The sequence below is a fragment of the Stegastes partitus genome, unplaced genomic scaffold, assembly GCF_000690725.1.
Source record: "Stegastes partitus isolate 25-593 unplaced genomic scaffold, Stegastes_partitus-1.0.2 Scaffold37, whole genome shotgun sequence".
Classification (NCBI taxonomy): domain Eukaryota; kingdom Metazoa; phylum Chordata; class Actinopteri; family Pomacentridae; genus Stegastes; species Stegastes partitus.
In genome coordinates, this window is record NW_007577768.1 from 155,747 (window position 1) to 168,312 (window position 12,566).

Sequence of the window (12,566 nt, forward strand, 5' to 3'; positions counted from 1 at the left end):
TTGTGAAATTATAGAGCTGTTTGAATAAAAAGTGGAATCAGGACATGGATGCTTGCACTGCGGCGATTTCTTTTTCCTGACAGATTTTGCAGAAGAGTCTGCATGCGGAATAAAGCCGAGCCTGCTCCACTGGGGAGCTGATGGGGGGGAAGGAAAGAACATTTCGTCTAACTGTTCAAATGGCGGCCTAATAACCCAGGCTATGTGCCCTGACAGAGACGAAATTGATACTAGAGTTTTCATATCAGAGAGCCCGACCAATCACTTTCCCAATCATGGAGCCATGATTAAGGAGCTGATAGAAAATCTATAGTATTGGCAGCAAGACAGACGCTCTCAAATGAAGAAAAATGGTCCCTGGGTATCGCCGGAGCAAGTCTGATCACCTTAACAGACCCATCCCTAATGTGCTCAGTTCCACTCCAGCTGGAGAAAATATTGGATGTTGTGCGCCAGCCAATGGTCTGGGGAGACTTGTGGGGGAAGGATGACACACCCCTGCCTGAGCAGGAGAAAATGGAAGGACGGTGATGGAAGCAGAAAGGATGCTTTCAAGGCCAATCCATCTTTGTCGGATACAAGGAAGAAAATTTAAACTCACCCAGGAGAAAAGAGGAAAGGGAGGAAGCATCGTGAGGGACTACGGGAGAGGAGGACTGGGAGCGCACGGAGGGAGATGGAGAGAAAAGCGTCTCTGCAGTGGGACACTGGGAGCTTCAGTTAGTGCTTAATGTCGTACAGCAGTCTCAGAGCAGAGAAAATAACATTGGCTGGTTTATAAATCTAATCATTGTCCCTTGCCAGACACCTGTCTCAGTGTTTACTCCTCTGCTCATCTTCCTGTTTCCTCCCATTCCTCATCATGCCCCCCTTTTTCTCTGTGCAACAGAGGACTGAAGCACGGTAAAAGAAAGTCACCCTGACTTTGAACAAACAGTGTGTACTGACAGTGGCCCACACGTAATCGAGAAAATGGAGATTAACATGCATCACATTCAGCGATAGTCCTCCCAAGGCAAACCATAGGGGTTACAGTGGCCCTCTACTCTTTAGATTACTCTGCCGCAATCCACTAATGAAACTCTCCCTTTAAACAGACAAGAGACTCAGTTAGAATTGCTTTAGGATAATTGACTTACAGTATGCCTTTGAGAGATATATTGTGATGTTTTTGATTTGCAGCCAAACATAAACTCAGCACCTGTCTCACATACAATCTTTATATCTTCTTGTGTTTGAGGAAAAGAACTCTTCTGCTGCTCATTCAAGGGGATCCAAATGATTCAATTTAGCTCAGTTGCTGTGCGGCTTTACTGTAAAAATCTGTTGACATCGAGCACAGAAAAAGGCAGAGATTTCCTGACAGAACGCCTGGTTTGCTGTGACACACCTTTTTTTATTTCAAACTACAGTCTTTTAGCATGCACGCCGTCTGACCGTGAATTAACTTTCAAGGTTTTTGATGAGAGCTGTGGTTGAAAAAGAAGCCCCATCTTCCACTCCCCTCCTCTCCCACATTTCCTCCTCCTCTACCTCTCTTTCCGTCTGCTCTTGCTGGCATAAAAACAAATCTGCAGATTGTTCTTTGCCTGCGAGCCCATCTTTTTTTTTTTTTTTAATCTAATTGGCCAAGGATCTCTTTTATGACAACACTTAATCAGATGGCTTTGTTCAAGTGACAAAAATAATGTGCTTAAAATGTCTGCTGTGAATTTGGCACAATTTAAAAAATAATTAGTTATCGGGGAAGTGCCTTACATTTAACAGTTATTTTCTTTTGAGAGCCTCTCTTGCAATTTACAATTACATTTCCCCTATGTAGGAGCATGGAGTGTAATTTGTGTCAAATCACCTATTTGTACTAAAAGGCTTTTGATGAGTCATGTACATTAAGTGCATATACATTGTACAGCAAAGGTTCAAATAAGAGTCTATACTGTAGATTGTGAGTATAATTCAAAAGTCTACTGCTGCACATCAAATCTTACTTTCCCATTTTCACTGAAATTTGACAAAAAGGAACCTCTTTAAAGATATAATTATATCTGTACGGTATACTAACCACTAATGATACCAAAATAGAGTTAGAATTTTCTTACTTCTCGATAAGGTTCAATGAATTAGTCGTCGCTGCAGAAGCTGCTGCTGCATCATGCTTGCTTTGAAGTCAGGTGGAGCAAATGCTATTCTTGGGATGAAAATACATAAGCTCAACTGAATTTTTCCCCACCGACTGCTTGCACAGGCTGCTCAAAGCGCGACAACAGGGCAAATGAAGTGAAGTGATATTCAGTACATCTTGCTATAATCTCTACAACAACAAATTTAACATTGCCAATCAATTTAAATGAGCAAGAGATAAGCACCAGGAACATGTTGCACAATTTGACCTATAATTAAAAGAGAAATCCAGTAGATATGATGTCGAAAGTGGGATGTTTTGGACAAATGTGTCATTATTTAAAAAAACCAAAAAAAGAAACTTATGTGGCCTAGTTGGATTTGTACTGTGTGGTGGTGTGTTAGCAGAACCTGAGCATCATTATGTGTTTTCCACTGTAACATTATTACCATTATTATTTCCCCCCAATTATTGTAAATACTATCATTACTACGTTATGATTCGCTTCTCTGGTGGTTTAATGACAGATGGTGAAGGTTACCATTTGTGAATTTTTTGTTTGTTGAAATGAGCAGTTATACTTCGGTGAAAAAAGGCGTGCACTGCAATCTGGTGACACAGCGCGTCATTTGCAAGGATTGTTTCGTCTTTGTCCATGAATACAACCTGATGCTAGTTTTTACTCATCCTGTCGGTGCTCTGAACAGGGTGCATGCAAGTGGCAGAGGTCTTAAAGGTCTATACATAATAATGAGGATGATGCTGTGAAACATTTTCCGTGGAAGACAGTCAAATGGACAAAGATTGAAAACTTTACAACAAAGCAAATATTGCAAAAAAAAATTTGCAAGGATGTGAGGTGAAAGACAATTGCACTTCATTTTTCAAAGGTCTGAATTTAACAGCCGGTGGGTGGGGAAAGTTCATCAAAAAACTTCAAAGCAGTAGTTCTTCTGTGGACACTTTCTCTGTGGGAAGCCACACGTAGGAAAACACCTGACAGCCATAGAAATGAAGCAAAAACCCTGCTGTCTTTTCACACAAGGACTTTTACTTCAGCTGTGAGAAACTAAAAATACCCATCAGAAACTAGAAAAAAAAACAAACTATTCTGCTTTTTTGCTCCAGATTTTGCCCAACAAAAGATTGGTTTCAGAGTCCTTACACCTTACAGCTGTATATCGCCTGTGGAATAGGAGTGGTCAGAGAAAACTAATTGCCAGGATCCTAGACAGGCAACAAGAACACTACAGCCTGTAAGTGTAGCAGTGGAACTGTAGATGGGATTCTTGACCTATATAAAGCTGGACGGGTGCGCTAAATATAGCCGGCTAGTTTTCACTGAGGACAGATGTTAGGACATGGGGACAGTAATAATGGGGAACGCCAGCTTCAGAAGTGATACTGCTGCTCTTGATTTTCATTGCGGATGAATGACAGTATCACGTGACTCAGCAGTAATTGCACATTTTGCAGCTGGAGAACTGAGTCTATCAATAAGTCTACATTCCAGGCATTGTTCATAGAGCTGGCCACAACCATCAGGGGACTCTGTACTGAACACACTCTTTCTGGCTTGTCTGGACCACTTGCAGCATATTCCCAAAGAAAAAAACTGCCCTGGTTTTCACTTGATAAAAGAGAGTTCCACAAAAAAAAAAAAACATTCAGTCTGAATCTAAAATGAATGCAAATCCGTTAGTTTTGTTAGAAAAAAAAAATAAAAAATCTGTTCTGTACTAAAAATTAAGTACATTTTAATAGCAGTGGCACAGTCAGAACTTTTTATGCTTAAAAGGTAAAGCAAGCAACACATTTTCAATCAAAACAAGCTGATTGAACTGGAATACACCAGTGTGATCAATGCGATCAATGTGTACATTTATGCAATGTAAGTTGTCGGCTGCAATAAATCTGTGATAAGCGGAATAGAAGCTATGTCAGCGCAAGATGCACACTCGTACAAGGTTTGTGAGTTTTAACGCATCCTATTTGTTCCAGTTCCACCACACACACTACTGTATTCTTGCATGACGAGAGCTGTCTTCACACTACATTTACTTTTATGTTAGTGCTTAGCCACTGTCAGAAACCGTCTGGGATAAGCTGTTTTTACAGAAGAAGCAAGGTGGAAAAAATATCCAGAAAGGATGCTATTTCGTCAACCAATCACATCAATCCAGGACTGCGGTTCAAAAGTAGGCAGCTGTTGACTGTCGCGGGACAAATATTTGTAAATTTCACAGAATTTAGAGAAAGTCATATGGGGGAGATTCAATGAGAAAGCTGTAGATGCGGCTAAAATGCACAGAGAACAATGAGAAAATCACATTTTCTACATAAATATACAGGCTATGATGACAGTGACAAGATATCTGTAGGTATAATGCTCATGAATAACACCTTCAGAAAAAACAAACGTTTGAATATTGTTCTGCAAACACCAACAAACTGATTATTATTTTCCATATGCAAATAGTATTCCACCACACATAAACACTGAAAGCAGCAGCTGCCGCATGTCAAGCTGTGACTATCTGTAGACATGCAACCGTTTTACATCTCAAAACAGTGACATTAAAAAAAAAAGAAAGAATTAAACCTTTACTAAGCTATTGTCACCAGTCATGAGAAAACGACAATGAATTAGAGAGTCTCAACAGAATGCAACACCGCAAAACACATCGAGTGTAAGGAAGTGGTTTTGGTGAGAACTTATAACGAAACTGACAGACCTCCATTGTCTGTTGTTTATAGGGCCACAGCAGCCTGAAATTAAAAACCTGTGAGAACATGCACTTTGATTTCATATTGGAGAAGATGCCTGAGCAGTGTTACAGTAGGTCCACATTCATGTGTACAAAACCAACAGATTAAAGAGGTAGAGTTAATTAAAAAAACATAAGCTGGGACCATTATCCCTGTAGCAGCCATCTCATTTGCTAATATCATTTAACAAATGTTCATCCAATACATGTATTAATACCTTTAATACCGCTAAAGCAACTTAGACCACATCTGATAGGGTTTAGGACTTTGCAGTGAAGCTTGGATTCTTGTCTATAATATCTATAATTTTTTATTGTACATAAAACTGTAAGGTCAACTGCATTAACATCCACCATAGAATATAACACATATTCTGTTGTATTGACTAAACAGTGATTTTATTACATATTTCCTTTAGAACTGGAACTTCTCTGGCACAGGTACAACTGCACTTGATCAAAAGATAACTCACACACGAGGACTGACACTAAGCCCTGCAGCATGTGTCAGCACAAAACGCACAACGCATGCCATAATGGCATTATTGGCTGTTACCATCGTGAGCATCCCTTTATATTAAACGATAGGCTCACATTTATGTGAAGGGGTTATTGCTTACCGATATTGTACTTTAGCGTATAATAGTCACACAAAAAAAACACCTCTCACCTACAGCATTTTTACTGCAAATCTTCGGGGACAGTCCACAGTCCTTGTGCTGGGCAAAAACACATTGTACTGTTCATTTGAACCTAATATGGGGCTTCAGCAGTGTAGGTTAGATTAATTAAGTTGGTATTTTTCAAAGTTACAGTCTTTTTAGTATGAAATCCCCACTTGTGCTTCCATGGACAGTGGGTTCTTGATAAGCCGCTGCACAGGGACGGTAACACAAAGCAAGAATTTTGTACAAAGAACATTGTTAAAAGATACTCACTTAAATTCATCCAGTTCAGACTGCTCAAGTTTCATATTAGCTTCCTAATGCTTCTTTTTTTTTTTTTTTAGAACAAGGACTGTAGAGTTGGTACTGAAACTGCTTTACAAAGGTACCATGAAGCAATGAGTAATGCTTTCAATGTGCGTAAGTGAATGAGAGTACTGTTTTCAAATTAACCTGAAAAAACTGTAAAACTACTCTTTAATATGCATCACACTTTTTACGTGTCAAAACAACTGATGCTGAATTTAAATACTGTATGAACTGGGTAAGAGCAAGCACTAAGTGTAGATCATCGACAGATATATCTTACTTACCAACAAATGCACAGAAAGACACGCATCGACATAATTCACTGTCTGCTTTCAACATTCATTCTAATTACTACTGTACCATCATTCCATATTAAGCATACAGTGTGAGTAATTAAACGGTGCAAGCGTTTTGATCTGAACTGCACACATTCAGCTGTGTGTGTACGGTTTTGACGATGAAGACACCTGGCATACACTCGGGGTGAAGTCGCTGAAAAGCTAAGTACAGATCAATGACAATTAGATGAGAGTGGGTGGCTAGTGGCAGCACGCAGGTGATGCAGCGGCACACAGTGTACTGTATGCGCAGATTACGACCTTCATCGCCGCTCACTCAATAAATACTATATGATCAACTCATAAGCAATAGGAGGTCAAACCAAGCTACCACCCTGCACCGCAGAGTAAACTCACACATGCATCACTCTGAAGAACAGCTTCCAATGCAATGCCTTAGAAAAGGTGAGCGAGTAGATGCCCCTGTAGAGAGCGACAAAAGCTTCATAATTATTTTTCAACAAACTGGGAAAGAGCTGACATAACAGAGTCTCTGTTCGACGCTCAAACAGATGGTTTTTGCCCTTTAATTGCTCTTTAAAAAGAAGCCAACCGACGCTATCTAGACTCTGACAAGCACACGCTTAGACTTAACAGGAAAAAATCTTGGTGCTTGTAGGATTTTTTTCTGTTAAATTTAAAATTTTCTCTGATAAAGGAGGTGAACCTTGGCTTGACAAAGCGATGGTGAAGCTCATAGAAATAGTCTATGCTCAAAAAAGTGCCTGGCTGTTTGTGTAAAAATATGGTTTTTTGATTATGTTGGGTCATAATTCTGGGCTGTTTGGGATGACCTTAAAAACACTGTTGGCTTGTTCATGTCGGGTCAAAGGGGTTCATTTGCAGCTGGACAGCCGGTTGGGTTACACTGATCAAGCGGCTAGGTCATTTATTTCCTTTCCTTGTCTGTTTTCAGACGCTCTCTTGTGGTCACAGGTTTGGCACAACACACAGTGAGCAAGATTTTATTCATAATTTACCTTTATTTTCAAGAAGTTGTGGCAACAACATGAACTTAAAACTCATTCCACTGTGAAAATGTGATGTGAAATCATGGTGGTGGCTATGGTAATACAGGCGAGTAGTTTTTATTCTTTAACATTCATTTACTAGCCTAGCTAACTAGGTAACAATTCTTTACTTGATGCTTGCGAGCTTACTTTAACAATTGGCATAACGTTGGCTAGTGACCGCTATGTCAGTCTCCTGGGTTTATTGTTTCTCTGACTTTAGTTTTCCCACTGCACACTTTTATCTTGACATTTTTCTTACATCACTGCTATCTGATGTTATTAACATTATATTAGCTAGCTAATGTTACATCCCAGTGTGCAGTAAACTCTTGTGGAAATAACAGAATATACTGTGGGCTGTATCCATAAATGTTTCTGAATTAAGTAATGCTAAAGTTTGGTTGTAAAGGGTCGCCCTGTATAAAATGTTGTTACAGTAAAACTTTTAAATATTTCATTAAATTCTTATTTTCTTAATGTGAAATTTCATTCCAGCTGTGTCACTAAGTTTGCAGCTGATTCTACTGGACTGGAACGGTAGCTTGAAGAGACTCAATGCCCTCCTGCTGCTCTGAGTTTACAAATAAAACATATTCATCACATTTGTGAGACTGTACATTATATTGAAATTATGTAACCGGACTTAAGCAATGTGATACCAGGAATTAAATAATGATCTTGTGTGACTGAGTTGGTTTTTTTGTAGGTAGTCTGCTTTTTTGTGGACTTTTTACACTTGGTAAGGTTATTTTTAGATTTTTTCATACAGACTAATTTCCCCTTCTGGTGGTTTCATTAATCACAAATACTACTTTTTATGAGTAGAGTGTAGAGTCAAGTCGGTTAAAACGGGCTCTAATAGCATTGCACACAGCCGCACACAGACTCCCAGTGGTATATTCGTATTCTTTCAGAATAAGTCATTTATTATTACTATAAATATATTTAGTGGTGGTAATAGTAGTAGTGTAAGACTAGGAAGGCAATGAGACAGTGAATAACCCAGCACAAGAGCTGATTTCACTTCCTAGGTTGGGTCAAATGAACAAACCAGCACTCTGGGTTAAATGGTAAAACCCATACTTGGGTAAAACCAACCCAGTGCATGTGGTAACTCATAGTGGCCCAACGGTTGGGTCAGTGGTTTTTTTTTTCTTCAGCCCAGCAGTTTCTGAGTGTAAAATTGTGTAAAATAGACTAATTGTCTTCTTGCTGAGATTTCAAAGATAAAACAACTCCTGTTACCTGTTGTTGAAATGTTGGGGTGGTCATGTAGCTTTTAGATGTATTCATTAAACATAAAATAATTTGGGAGAAACAGCAAATAATATTTTAATGCACACACCATGTAAGGGATTTATAAATAAAGCATACATTGTAGCAGCATCCTTTTAATTTTCTTTCTATATTTCAAAACATTACAGTCAGTACTGTTATTTGTTTCTTGTGAAAAGGAATTCTCTTCTTTTTGGCTATTTTTTATTTTATTTTATTAGGAACATAATTAGTTTTGACACAAACACAACAGAGTGTCTCTGGTGTTTTTTTTAGGGACATTGAAAATCTGTATTTTGCTTAATTGGTGTTATAAAAAAAAAGCTGTTTGTCTAGACATTGTATTGTACACAAACACAATGCAACAATGCAGCCTGCCAAAAACAAAGACCCAAGCAAATTATTTATTATTCATTGATATCCACAGAAGACACTACATAAACAGGACCTTCTGAGTTTCAGGCTAAAGTTGATATTGTTTTCAACAAGGGCTAATATTAATTGGAGCAATACACTTGGCACTGAGTGAACTACTGGTCTAGAACTACTGTGTTTGTATGCTTTTGTAAATTGCTAATGGGACATGGAAATGATAAGAAAGGTGTTTGTGGCACAAAATCACAAGTGAAAAAGCAAAGGCAGTTATGTACGTACATTTGGTTAAAGGAAATAACCTGCTGGGTGAAAATCTACTAACCATGTATATCTCACAAGAATACACAGGTCACAGTGTTTCAACATGAGTGCCAGACATACCTGGAATTTTCTCTATATGCTGTCTTAATAATAAAGTTTGTTAAAAGAGTCGTCTGAAGTGTCCTGATCGTCTGAAATCAAATAACCACAAAGTCCATGTTTCAGCTCCAGCCTATAGGACCATGTCCTTGTTCCCTCTACTTTTATACTGTCCCATCAACAACAGAATGGAGTTTGCCAATTCAGCTCTGCAGTCCTGTAACATGATCAGACTCACAAAGGATAGTTTTAAAAAAAAATACAAATGTATTCAAATTGATTTTTTAGAATCAAAAATATCATCTTGGTGAAACAGGGTGCCTGCATTACCTACGCAGCAACTTGATCGCTGACATTACTGTCAGGATTTAGTTGTGTTACACGAATAGCGGCTAACACATGTTATGTAACTTCTTTTATATTTTAAGCCTTAAGGACTATACTTCACACATTGTATAATATATTTATACACAACAGCTTAAAGCTACATCATTTAGAGATGAGGCGCAAGCTTCAATAGTTGGGTTAATTAACCCACAACTTATTTCTCACAAAGTTTTATCTTATTTTTAAACTTGTAGCATTCTTTAGTATATATAAAAATAGAAAAAACATACTATCAAACAACTTTCTTATTGCTACTAGTGAAGTGTCTTTAGCAGGTACATGTGGTTTTATCGTCCAGGCCCACAACTTTTTTCGCTAACAGATGCAGCAGTGCTCCCAAGTTTGAAGACATCAATGTATAAAATGTGTCTTGCTCCCTTTTAAATCTATCAATAATTTATTGTCTAAAACAAGGAACATTAGTATGCTCATTCACTCATTTGCTTCCCCACTCTTTGCTCTACATTACCCTTTTCTTGTGGGTTATTTACTCTCAAAAACAGATAAATGATGAAACTTCATCCCTATTTTACTTAATTTTCTTTAGCTTTAAATTACACTTAATCCCTGTGAGGCAATTTCCTCTTGTTTGGGCAGATTTTCCACAGGTCCCTTATAAGCGATCATTAGTTCAAACACTCAAAATGTTGAGAGTGACATTATTGTGTCTTCACTAAATAATTTGCTGATAAAAACTCCATGTCGCAGCACCTTCATAAGATCCCGCCACAAGCTGTTATTGCGTCCCATTATGTAACCTTAGGTAGCTAACGTAACTTTAGCTACAGGTAGCCAACATTAGCTAGCTGGCTTATGTTACTTAGAACAGGATAAAAGTGTGCAGTGTGACAGCTATAAGCAGGTAAATAATAAAACCAGGAGGTCGCCACACATTAAATTACAAAATGTTAAGACTACGCATGAAGTCATCACCAGCTAACTGCTAGCTAGTCAATAAATGTTAAAGAACAAAAGACATTAATCGCAACCACCAACAATCTGACCCCAGACTGTATTTTCAAAGTGAAACAAGTTATGTCCATGCTGTTACCACAACTTTATTAAAATATTGGTAGACTATTCATAATAGTAAAAAGAAACCAAAAAAACCCCGGCCCACTCTGTGTTGTGTGACCCTCTGACGGTAAGAGAAGGTTCGACGAATGAGAAAATGACCCAACAGCTGGATAAAAGTAACCCAACCAGATGTTCAGCTGCAAATGAAACCCCAACAACCCCTTTGACCCAAAGTAAACAAGCCAACAATCTGTTTAAGTCACCCCAAACAACCCAGAGCTATGACCCAGCATAATCAAAAACAATGTGTTTACAGGAACAACTCAGTACTTTTTTGAGTGTAGTTTGTCTCAGCCAAAGATGTAAAGTCAGTAGGAGCCCCTGTGTTCTTCTGTTATGACTTTGGGGAGAGAGTCCCGATGAGAACATTGCATATAAACATGACCTCTCCACGTATGTATTGAGAGGTGCTGTGGCCTCTAAAGAATATCCGTTTTTGCACATTTATTAATTTTTACATTAAATTTGTATGGGTTTAAGTACCCCAGCTAGGAATATAACTTTCATATTGGGGAGGCATTGCAAAGTTTTAACTTGTATTGCTTTCTGTTCTTCTCAATCGCTCTTCGTTTGGAAATCCTGAAACTTTTTATATCACCATGTCACAAGATTTCCGTCACAAAAAGAAGTTTGACTGTTAAGTTTGCTTTAGTTTGCCTTGCTAAGTCTGTGTTTGACCTGATCACAAAGAAACTGTATTTTCTGCCATTTGGCTGTAAAATCATGCTTATGACCTCTTCACTACCATCTGATTTTCTTCATCTTTAGGTTGAGTGATTGAACAACAGGCTGTTAAGACATATGTCCTCAAGGAGTCAAATAGCACTTGCAAAAACAGCACATTGTAGCTTGATAAATAGATTATGCAAGTCATTTGATCAATATGTCTGCCGCTCGTGACCTTGGTGACACGTTTAAAGGCATCAAAGTCCTGGGCATGTACATTACACAGCCCCACAGCTACGAATACATGCATACAAATTGTGCGCACACAGACGGGGAGACAGAGCTAGAGAGCAATCCCTTGCTCCGTGTTGCATGGAATTGTTCTTTTCTACATCATTACTAAACTGTTACCTGGAAATTTGCAACGGGATTATGCCAGGGTGACCTATGTCAGAGTCCTGGGAGACCTACTAGAACCGAGCCATGAGAAACAGCAGGTTTCAATAACAGCCTCAGGGGAGGAAGCAATAAAAAGCTTTTATCTGTGTCCTTATACAGCTTTCATTAAGGGATTGAAAGGGATACCCACATGCAAACGACACCGTGCACATATGTGTGTGTTACAGAGGAAGTGCGTTTGAGCTGCAAGAAGGCAGATGGAGTGTGAGAGCCACTGTTGCTAGTGGTGATTGCAGTGGCTTGTTGACACAGGTAGGCAGTAAATGATAGGTGTTCTGTGCTCCATTGACTCTTACTGGCAAGGGAATTGAATGGGGATGTGGTAGGAAGGCCTAGGCTCTGCAGAGTGTTTTAGGTGGCAAAACAACATGAATGCACCTGCACGCCCACACTTTCCTTTCCACAGACACACAAAGAATGACAGATGGGAATGGGTGAGTGAGTGTCTGCAGAGAAGCAGGCAGGGATGTAGGTTAACACACTCAGTGGACTCATAATCCATAGGGACTTTCTAGGGATGAAGGTAAAGAAACAAAGAAAGAACAGAGACAGGAGAGGAGTTGACAGTATGTTTCTCAGGAATGTTAATGAGTAGGAAGCAAAGTGCCTTGTCTTGGCATTTCCCTCTTCAATCTCCAGCAATGCTGCATCTTTGCAATTGTCACAAGGTAGCGATGTAACAATGAACACCAACATGCTGCAGATATTATGCTCTCTACACTGCCTTCCTTTTACCTTCAAGAACAATGTAA

At 38.9% G+C, this 12,566-nt stretch overlaps 1 protein-coding gene across 4 annotated transcripts in view; it reads right to left on the minus strand.

The window, feature by feature from the left end:
* The window catches only part of inpp4b (inositol polyphosphate-4-phosphatase type II B), a 106,395-nt gene that overhangs the window by 64,920 nt on the left and 28,909 nt on the right, over window positions 1-12,566 (minus strand). The window lies entirely within an intron of this gene.